The sequence below is a fragment of the Vicia villosa genome, linkage group LG4, assembly GCF_029867415.1.
Source record: "Vicia villosa cultivar HV-30 ecotype Madison, WI linkage group LG4, Vvil1.0, whole genome shotgun sequence".
In the NCBI taxonomy this organism is placed as follows: Eukaryota; Viridiplantae; Streptophyta; class Magnoliopsida; order Fabales; family Fabaceae; genus Vicia; species Vicia villosa.
In genome coordinates, this window is record NC_081183.1 from 122,719,736 (window position 1) to 122,731,502 (window position 11,767).

Below are 11,767 nucleotides of genomic sequence, written 5' to 3' on the forward strand. Positions count from 1 at the left end.
AAGAGGAAAACAAGGCGCTCCGGAAAACACCAAACATGAAAGTTATAGAGCATGCTTAGTGCTTTCTGAAAAGTACAAGAACTCCTCCATAGCATGTGTGAGTTGTGAGTTTCTAATTAAAGAAGAAGACACCATGAAAGTTGTTTACAAGACCATTTCGTGTTCAAAGTTATGTCCAAAACTCCAACCGAAGCTACAAGATCACTCTTTTCAGCCTATGTTATCTCTAAATCTATGCATAATTGAGTATTTACACACATCCCAAGTGTATTACACAAGGATTGGAAGCATTGTCCCACAAATGATACCATTTATGGTTGATTTTGCAAAAGTAACATTGCTACTTTGATAAAGAACCACTTTTGCCAACAATTACCCTCTTTCAAGCTTGTAGTATCTTCCAAAGATCACAATAAATCTATGCATATGAGAAGCAACCTCTATAGCCCAGAAAAGTATGGATAAAATTCCATGATTCTCTCTTGACTTCATCATGAAGAAAACTTAATTTGTGGACAACAGCAAACCAAATGACCAAACTACACTTCCAGTTGAACTGAGATCAACTTCTGCAAGTTACTTGAACCTTTCCCAACCTCTATAAATAGAGGAGCCAACCTCAAAGCAACACACACCAATATTTGCACAAAACCACCATTGTATCAAGTTTCCTAAACCATAAACATCCATCTCTCATTTTGCTCAAGCACTCTCTTATTTTTTACTTCAAACATCTTCTATACATCAAATAGAAGTTGTTTGAATACTCATTACAATTCTGTAACATCTCCATCATCATCCTCCATTTTCACTTTTTCCATTTCCAAGTGGAGTTAGTTAGAGAGATTCAGGAACTTTCAGCACAAAGTAAGCATACCATTAGCTTCCTGAAGGATCAAGCAAGCTCAATACATCCTTATTTCATTTTTGGAAATGCGTTAGAAGGTGCAACAGATACATTATGTTTGGTACAATTTCTATGTTTCGAACTGTACCATTAAGGCATCATTTTGAATATTTCTTGATACTATTTTGCTTGTTTAATTGCCATGAATAAAATCCCTATGAAAATAGGCATTGGTTGAGCTTGTGTGCAATTTAGTTTAACTTTGAAAAAATTAGGATTTTTTGGTTTTTGATAAAATCCGTGAGTTATTGTGGAGATAAATGAAAACTAAGATCATATTTAAATTCCTTGCGAAATCTCGAGTGAAATAGAATATTCACTTTCAATTTTTGGTGCTTAAATGGAAAAACACGAATTTTATAAATGTTAAAAAAGTTACAGTAACTACGTGAGCTTGAGGAAGAAGATGAGGTTTAAAACTTAAACTTAGGCCATGTTTTAAAATATATTATCTGGTTTGCATTTCTAACATTGGATGTACGACCACGCCAGTGAAAGCGCGCTTGCCTCTAAGTCTCTTACTATGCCAAGGGCGCAGGTTAAATCCTCCCTTTTGCCATTTTTTTTCTGGACTTGGTTTCAAATATTTTCAACTAAACGCACCCTTTGTACAAAGCATAGCGCTTGGCCCAATGGTTAAGCTATTAACCAATAACTATAAGGGCATGGGTTCTAGATCTCTTGGAGGTAAAAACCTATTTTTAAACATTTGTTTTATAATTTTATTTTACCACTTGGAGGTAAAAACCTATTTTTAAACACTTGTTTTATTACTTTATTTTACCAACTTTGATAATTAGTTTAATATAGCAAATCAATTTATTTTCCCTTGATTTTTTGTACACTCTTCATTTATGTGACATATTTTATGAATATATTTTAAGAAATCCAAAAATATTATTTATTTAATCCTTTTTCGATTAAGACAAAAAATATGTTTTATGCCTTTTAAAAGGCCATCTAAGTAAATATTTTCAAAGATTTCTTCACCAAATGTCTTGATTAAATATGTGTGATTCCTTTAGGATTGAGTTTAGCTTCCTTTGAAGTTCTTAACATGATCCCCCTAATTTTCTAATGAGGGTTTTGTTTTTATTTTTAAATGATTAGGTTTAGTTTAATGTACACACTAAAACCCTAATCTTGTGATCCTTTAATCTTTTGAGTTCAATGTAAATACCATGTTAATATAACTTGATTGTCATGATCCCTCTTTGCTTATCCACTTGTACATATACTTGTTGATTTACACCTTTGTACTTTGGTTATGTTATTATCTTTGTATATATACATTGTTGAACTAACCCCACATGCACGAGATATTTGTCCATCCATCGTACATCATATTCATACATACATGATATTATCTTAAGGTATGTCATCCCTTTTATTCATAACCTTTTATCTTTGAGTTTATTTACATTGATATCTCTATTTATACTCACTTTGATTGGTCTATGAATACACCTAATATGTCTCACAAACCACTTGAGATACTCACCCTTAATGCTTTCTTGAGATGTATAATTCCTCATTGATGTTAAAAATTCAAAGGAATGAGAATGGTATTGACTAAAATTGTCAAGGTACTCACTCTCTTTTCTAACTCTTTTAATTTGTGTTTAGTATTGTAAAATCTGAGCACTTTCCCCTTTTTTTAAAATGATTTTGTATTGTTAAAGCTCAACCTCTTTTAAATCAACCTTAGTTTTGTATTGTTAAATCTCAACCACCACCCTTTTAAATCACATTTGCCTTGTATTGTTAATGCTTGGCACCCTTTTAAAACTTGTTAAGTATTGTTAAAGTTTAACATTTTAAAAACCCGTTGAGTACTGTTAAAGCTCAACACCCAAAAAGATTTTGCCACTTGGCTTTTTATTCTCTTTTTAAGAGAAACTATAGATGCTCTTACTTCCCTATTGCGCTTAAGGGGTATGTAGGTACAAGATGTGATGTCTTGCCGAGCACAATTTTAAAATCTATTTTCTCACCATCTCACTCTATTTAAATAAAAACACATAAAAAAACAATAACAATTAAAAAATATTTATTTTCAAAGAGGTTCCTACGGAGTACCGTAGATGTGAGAGATATTAATACCTTCCCCTTGCATAACCAACCCCTGAACCTAAGATCTCTGTTTATTTTATTAGTTTTGATTTTAAAAACTTCTTTGGGTTTTATTTCGCTCTTTTTCTCATTTCCTTTGGAAACAATAAAGCGCGGTGGCGCCTTTCACTAAAATTACTGAGCTGGGTCAATCAAATGGCCTCGGTCTCCATTTTTCACTGCTACACTAACGATGTTTCAGATGCAACATTGGTGGGAGACGCGATAGGATTGTATGTTGCATGGCCTTCAAACCTCATTTCCATAGATGATGAGGTATGTTTAAAACCATTATTAACCTTTGAGTATTCAAATGTTTGACCAGCCACATAAGTTATTCTTACATTTACGCACATTTTTTTAATTGGTAATGTTCGACTCCTACAAAATCCAAATTAAAAGATAAGGGTATTATGCGGCACACCGAGTCAGTTGCATAAAAAAAATAGAGGTACATTGATATATATATATATATATATATATATATATATATATATATATATATATATATATATATATATATATATATATATATATATATATATAGGGGACGACTCAAGTGACAACACGTGGTTATCATGAGAAATGAGAACAATGAATCACGACCATTAAATTTTGATTTTGTTGATTTTAATGGACTGGATTGGTTTCTCTTTCTATGTTGATTTAAAATAAATACTAAAGATCATAGAAAGAGAAACCAATCCAGTCCATTAAAATATATATATATATATATATATATATATATATATATACACACACACAGATATATATATATATATATATATATATATATATATATATATATATATATATATGTGTGTGTGTGTGTGTGTGTGTGTGTGTGTGTGTGCGCGCGCGCGCGCGCGCATAGAAAATGTTAATTCTATCATCCAAAATTAAAAGGTTCATGATCTTATACATTACCTAACTTATATTATATTTAGATTCATGCTCAAGAGTTGCAACAAGTCAACAAGAATAAGAAGCCTGAATTTAGTAACATGTCCAAAAACATCTATTTATTGATTTAGGTCGTGCCTTGAAACATATGTAGGAACAACATATGTGAGGGAAGGTGATAGTCGTGATATACCTATGGAGGAAGGTATTTTTGGTTTTTCTTATACCAAAACAATTGCTAAAGAGGATTTGAATTTGATTTTTCATCATTTTGAATATAGCATGCTGTGTTTACAGCTTCTGCCCCGAAATGCTTAGCCATATTAGCTTCATTAGTCATAGTTCTAGCCATTCCTTGTAATGTTCTGTTCTTACGTTCTAACACCCCATTCTGTTGAGGAGTTCTAGGACAGGAGAAATTATGAGAAATTCCATTATCTTTAAAGAACTTCTTGAAGAAATGGTTCTCAAATTCTCCTCCATGATCACTTCTAACCTTTAAGATTTTAAGTTCTTTTTCATTTTGAACTTGGTTACAGAAGTTAAAGAATACAGTATGTGATTCATCTTTGTGTTTTAAGAATTTTACCCATGTCCATCTACTGTAGTCATCAACAATGACCAATTCGTACATCTTGCCTCTGATTGATGCAGTTTTAACTGGACCAAACAATTCAATATGTAGAAGTTCTAATGGTCTAGATGATGAAACAACATTTTTAGATTTGAAAGAGGTTTTTGAAAATTTTCCCTTCTGGCATGCTTCACAAAGAGCATCTGAGTTGAACTTCAGATTTGGGAGACCTCTTACCAAATTGAGTTTGTTGAGCTGAAATAATCTTCTCAAGCTAACATGTCCCAATATTCTGTGCCAAACCCATCGCTCGTCATTAATAGACATAAGACAAGTTACTTTCGGAGTTTTAAGTTCAGAGAGATCAATTTTATAAATGTTGTTCCTTTTCTTACCAGTAAAAAGGATTGACCCATCTTTCTGACTAACAACCTTACAAGACTCTTGATTAAAGATTATTTCATAGCCGTTATCACTTGATTGACTTATAGACAATAAGTTATGGGCTAAACCGTCTATTAGTAAAACATTAGTTATAGAGGGAGAGATACCGTTACCGATAGTTCCTGAACCAATAATCTTTCCTTTTTGGTTCCCTCCAAGCTTTGGAACATACACTTTCTTCCCGTCATGTACCGCGAGCATCTAGAGTCCAGGTACCATGACTGGTGTATTGACTTTGCTGCTAAGGAAATCTGCAACTGTCATACCCCAAACTATTCCCATCATATTTCAAGATGTTTTGACTCACATGACTTTCAACTGCTCAAGACTATGCAAGAATTAGGCACACTTACCTATCTCCTAAGCATCAACCCACAACTAGGGTTTTGCTTCTCTCTAAGTAAAATTAGGTTCTGATATCTCAAGTGGACTTCATGGCTTCTCATATGCCTCAAAGAATCCTCACTCCAAGTTTCAAGCTCTGATTCACAAAATTGCTCAGTCAAGTGCTTAAATGATCAACAGTCGACTAGTTTAACCTAAAAGTCAACTATGGTTAAATTACAGTCAAAAATCCAAATTTTTGGTCAACATTAACATTTTGAAGTAAAATTCATCATTTGATCAAGGGTTGATCATGATTCATCAAGGAAGGCTCAAAAATCAACAAAACTCAAAGTTTCTAAATTAGAGTTTTTGACCTAAAAGTCAACTAAACTTTGACTAGCCATAACTTTCACATGGAACATCATAAATTTCCCAACCAAAGCCTATTTTGAAGGAAATTGAATTATCTACAACTTTGTCTCTCTATAGACAATGCCAAAAATGCTTCATTTAAGAGATATGAGCCAAGACATTACAGATCCTTCTAAAAGCTTGCAAAAAGTTGTTTTTTGTCAGGAGCCATATCATAAATAATAAAATCTTCAAATGCAAAAAAGCTTCCAAAGTGGCTTTTAGAGGACATCTCGGGCTTTCAAAAAAGTCCTAGAACACCTTCATATGATAAATATTGAAAGAGTTATAACCTGTTAAAGTTGGCAATTTTGAATAAAGTGCATGAAGGAAATATTGACCAAACTTGGAAATTTTTCAAATAGGCCTATGTTACTTTGATTCAAACTTACTTCTATCATTGCCAAGGACTTATGAAGCCCATTTGCACGCCTTGTTGTTACTTATTTTATTTATTTTTGGATTAATTCAATTTAATTCAATTTTAATTAAAATAAAATACCAAAAATCAAATTGATGAATGCAGGCTGTAAATTTAGGCCCAAGATGCTCATTGAAGTCTAGCAATCTCGAAAATATTTGATTGGTAAGAGATTGAGCAAGATTGATCCCAAAAAAAAAGCAAGTTTTGAACAAATTCCAAATCAAAACTCAATCATCATAATTGGCATATATTTGATTGCAATCACTTGACCTAATGCTTCTACTACATATACATATTAATCCTAATGATCAAGGGATGGATTTGGGGACGAAATCCTGCAGACAGTAGTACAAGCTAACCTCAAAAATTCGTAGCACTCCAAGAACTTACAAATTTGGAATTCCACCGATTCAAGCCATCCTAAATATCCAAGAGGCTTTTCGGTGCTCTCTGAAGCCAACCAAGTCATCACAGCCAAGGCTCCCTGAATCGGTATAATCAGGCTTCACGGTTTGCAATTTTTTCATGTTTCGATTATAGTGATTCATGCATTATGAGTGCGTTTTGATTGTATGTTTGTTCATAGAATGATGTTGTAAAGCTGTCTAGATAGTTTAATTCATGTTTAATTGCAGATTGATGAATCTACCATAGCTAGGATTTATGAGCTTCCAGATTGGGGCTTCACGTTTTAGCTAAAATTGGATCAAATTAATGTCCCCATCACGATTAGAAATTGATTTATGGCTGAACCATGGTATGGTTTGACATTTATTGGTTGAATTTTATGAGTTTAGAATTTGCAGGAATTGGCTACGTATGGAGTCATAGCAAAGTCGTAGTGAATCCATAGCATGTGGAAAAATCAAATGAAGGAGAAGAACAGTGGAGCCCGCGCTCATTCAGTTTGAATTCTTGAATCATTTTTTTATATATTATTTAGTGCATATTCCTTTGATAGCGAATGGCAGATGGTCTGATGGTTGGAGCGAGATGCGTGAGTTCCTATGCATGAGGGAGCGGGTTCGAATCTCTGCTGTGGCACCTTAATTCCCTTTTTTCTCTAACATGTTGTTTAGCTGCAGATTCGATGATGCACGCCCACACATGACCAAGATGTACCTTCAGTCCCTCACCACTTGATGGAAAGATCTTCATATCCAAAGGCCTCAAAAGCGCTTGTCCATTATGGACCTTCAAGACCCAGCAACACAGGATCCCAGCGTCCTTTCTCATATTCCCTTTACATCTTCTTTTCCTTTTTATTTCTTTTATTTAATTTTTTTTGGTTATTAAAATATTTTTTTTAACTTTCAACCAATAATCAATAATTAGACAATTAATATTTAATTCTACGCTAATTAATAATTAGAATTTAAATTAAATTAAATAATTAGATAATTAGTTTAAGTAAATTAATTTAACTTAAAGATTAATTTTAGGCCAATTAATTAATCTTAGGTTAGTTTTAGGTTAAATAACTTAATAGTTTAGATTTAATTTTAGGTTATATTAATTATAAATAGATTTTAGGTTTAGTCTTAATAAAAAAGCCCTAGATAACCAAGAGGTAGGGTTTGTCCATTAACTGTAGGTTTGTTTCTCCCTTAGGTGAATGTTGTCATTAGGATTTTTACCCTTAGGTTTTTTAGCCATTAGGTTTATCATTTTATTTTCAAAACTTAAATTTCAACTCGCGATTCTCTTCTCACCTTATACTCCAATGTTTGGCGCATGTTTTGTTTTAATTGTTAATTTATTTATTTAATTATTTTCTGCCATTTCAATTCCATAAAATATGTATAGGTCGCAAAAAGTTTTCTTGTAATTGTAATTAGGGTTTATATTTCTGCCTTTACTTTCCATATCCCCGGGTTTTTGGTTATGTATCCCCCATCCCGAAGCCTTGTAATAGCGTAGGGTATTTAATTTCCACACTTTATTTTCCTGTAAATATATTAACTCCGTGGTTAGTAAAATAGGGAGTGACAACAATTAAACGAATATAGCTCACCTAATGTAAGATAAATATCGGAATCTAACTCACGTGATTAATGCACATATCCACCTTTAGGATAACCTCTCTTCGTTTCCTTTCGAATAATAGTCAAGTCACTTCGAGCGTAGGGATACCTTAGCACATGCTGCCTACGATTCTAAATCATCATAGTCGCCCACAATAAAAGATCATAGTCCCTTCGAGTTGCCTACAATAAAATGATCTCGACCCTCGATGTTGTCTCGATAAATGAGGATCGTCCCTCCGAATGCTAAGGTATCTTTTTTGGTTGCCTACAAATGACTATTCGCATCCTTTCCTAAAGAATTCCTGCCCTTCTTATGGTATGGATAGACTTATGGCAAACGATGACCCTCGATGACCTGTACATCAAATGAAAAGACTACCTACCCTCCTTATGGTATGGATAGCCCTTTCAAATAAAAGACTTAAAGAATAAGAAAGATCCTATCTTAGGGTAGGTGCTCTTAAATGCTTGCTCCACATTCAATTCAAAAATTAAATAATTTTCCCACTTCTTTTCAAATTACTTTCTATAAGGCTACACTTATTTACAAGTTAAAGTCCTTATTCAAAATATTTTCAAATCACACACGACACTTTTCAAACAAACAAAGTGAGCTAAGAATTTAAGAGTCCATGGATAACCATGGATACAAAGGGTGCTTACACCTTCCCTTTGTATAACCTACCCCCCGAACTTAAAATCTTTAAAGGTCTTTCCTGTTCTTTTTGCCTTTCCAAATTGAATAAAATAAAAGCCTGTGGCGACTCTTGCTATCCGCAAAATTTTAAAAGTCAGTTCTCCCACCGTATTACAGAACTGGCGACACTGCTGGGGATCTTAAAAGAGGGGTTACCTTAAAGTTTAGTTCACTTTAATGTTTGTTTGTTTTGCTTGCTTTACTCTTCAAAGGTTGTTTTGGGAATTGAATGGAAGATGAATCCTATACCCGGATTCGAGTACACCTTAAGATAGGAGGGGCATAGTCATGGCGACCTTTCTCATGTATGTGGGAGATGAGTCAATATGAGAGTTCACGCTTAAATTAGGACTCCATTGTTATATGCATACCTCTCTTGCATGAGGGAGGTTTATGTATGTACCTTGGGTGAGTCGGAGCTTAAGGACCTTTAGTCACCTTTAACCCATCTTGGCCTTTAGGAACATAGTGGGGTGGGGGGGACTACCCTTGATGTATGTTGAGGGACACAGTCGCTACCCGATACTACAACTCATATAGGGTCCTTCTCAAAGTATCATTGCATGGTATGTATGTATCATGTCCGAGGGTGCTTTAGAGGGACTGACAATTCTGAGTAACTTTGTAGAACATGTTGCTGATTTCATCCTTATCTTTAGAAGTACCTATTGGGGAAGGGTAGTTACCTGGTCAGACTTCATGCAACCCTTTAAGCCTAAGGACATTTGTGTGACTTGCTTGTGTGTGCTACCAACCCTTCGATTTCCTTGCAGGTTTTGTTTGTAGGACTCACTCGTCCTTATTACCTTATGTGTTGCATGATGCATTACATTCGCATGACATCATGACATCATAACATATCATATTAACTAACCCTTTCAAGGATCTCAGGGATTTAGGGCGCACAATTTCAGGTGCTCTTATCCATGACTGAATTCCTATTTTAGGGAAAGAGGATTTATTTTCCTCTCGCCGTTTTCCTTCCAGTTCAGAGACACGTTACTTATCAAGGGGAAAGAGGATTTATTTTCCTCTAGCCATACTCCTTAAAATTCAGAAGTATCCCGAATTAGAGGCTATGACCCACTGGATATGGTGAGCTTGTTTCCCATAGAGGAACATCCAAGAAGTAGAATTCTTCAAACAAAGATGCAACCAAATCATTTTCTAATGTCGCAAACTAAATCCCTTAAAGATCCTTGAAAACATCGCATTTGAATTCATAAACATCGCATGGAAAGCTTCCGCCATAGGTCTCTCATCCTCTCTCGCTGTTTATTTCAGCACAAATGGATCTCGAGCAATCTGTTAGTAATCTTCAGGCTCAGAATTACCAGTTCCAAGAGATGATCCTTAACTTGGCAAAGGGGCAAGAAGAATTGAAGGCAATTCTGATCAAGAATGAGAAGGATCTACATAGGCAGCAAGGTGGTCAAGGTAATCGGAAATCCTAACCTAAGCGATCATTTACTCCGTTGCACATGCCGCTGTTTCAAGTTCTGCAACAACTGCTTAATCCGAACTTGATAACCCTATTGCCTCCGTATTCAGTTCATGCCAATCCTGCTCCTGGGTACAAGTATAATGCAAGATGTGCTTATCATTTGAACAGTCCTAGTCATGACACCGAAGATTGTGGACCATTGAAGCATAGGATTCAAGACTTAATTGATGACAAGATCATTGACTTCAACTCGCCTGAGAATCTTCATATGGCTGATGCTATGTACAACCAAAAAAGTCGTAATGAGCGCAACCTACGTGTTAGGGAAGTTCCACAACAACAACGCAAGCCAGATGCCCCTAAGCGTCGATTCACCCAGATTAGTATGTCTCCGGATCATGCATTACAACACCTGCCGAAGGAAAACTTGATTACTGTGAGGGATCCTCCTGTGAAGCCCAATACTTCCTCTCCTCGATATAATCCTAATGCAAGGTGTGCGTACCACACCAATAGTCCCGGACATGACACTAACAATTGCTGGACATTGAAGAATAAGATTCAGGATATGGTCTATGCTGGTGAAATAGAGTTCAACACTCCTAAGACTCCTGTGGTGATCACCGTTCCTATGCCTAGTCATGACAAGACTGATTAACATCTAGAAGGATGGACTCTTGGGTCATTAGATTTACTTTCATGTGCAATTTCTATTCTGTTTGTTTAAACATTCGACTTACGATAGACATTATCTGTTTTAATAATCATCATCAGTGCATTGCATATGTTTGTCTTGAATAAATCATTTCGCTATCAATCATTTAAGCTGTGTTTTTACTTTGTTTACGTTTTGTGATACTCGACTCCTGCTAAAGTTGTATGCCTTTTGAGGGAGGATGACGAAAATGATACCATAACCTCATACAGTATGCTTTTGAACGGACTATGCTGACGATGTACAAGCATTGTTTCAATTCCTAAACAGTGGAGATATAAGGATGTTAATCCCTCGTCAAACCCCTTTGAATCTAAGAAGTAGAGTTTTTATATCTGGTAAAAGTTAAAACCCTTAATCATAACCTGGGGCAGGGTAGTTATTCAGTTAACTCAGTCATGCCAGTATGCCTTTTACACAATTAGTGATGGCTTCCCGTAACCATTAAGTCAGGCAGTCAAAATCCATCAAAAAGAAAAAAACTATTAAGTCAAAACCTATGAAGGAGACTTATCAAAAGTCAAAACATCCCACTGACTGTAATCTCAAAATAAACAGTTCAGGCAAAGTTAGGGATAACAAAGTCAAAAAAGAGGTTGCTACAAATCCTCGACAGAAGAATATATTACAAAAAGGGATGACTGCCTGTCCAAATAAAATTTCGGAGCTTTTACCATCATCATATGTCAGTATTACGACTTCAAGCTCTGCTAGAACTTAAACACAAAGTTAACTGACCATAGGATCGAAGAAAATCACGAAGATTGGGATGGGTACAAATA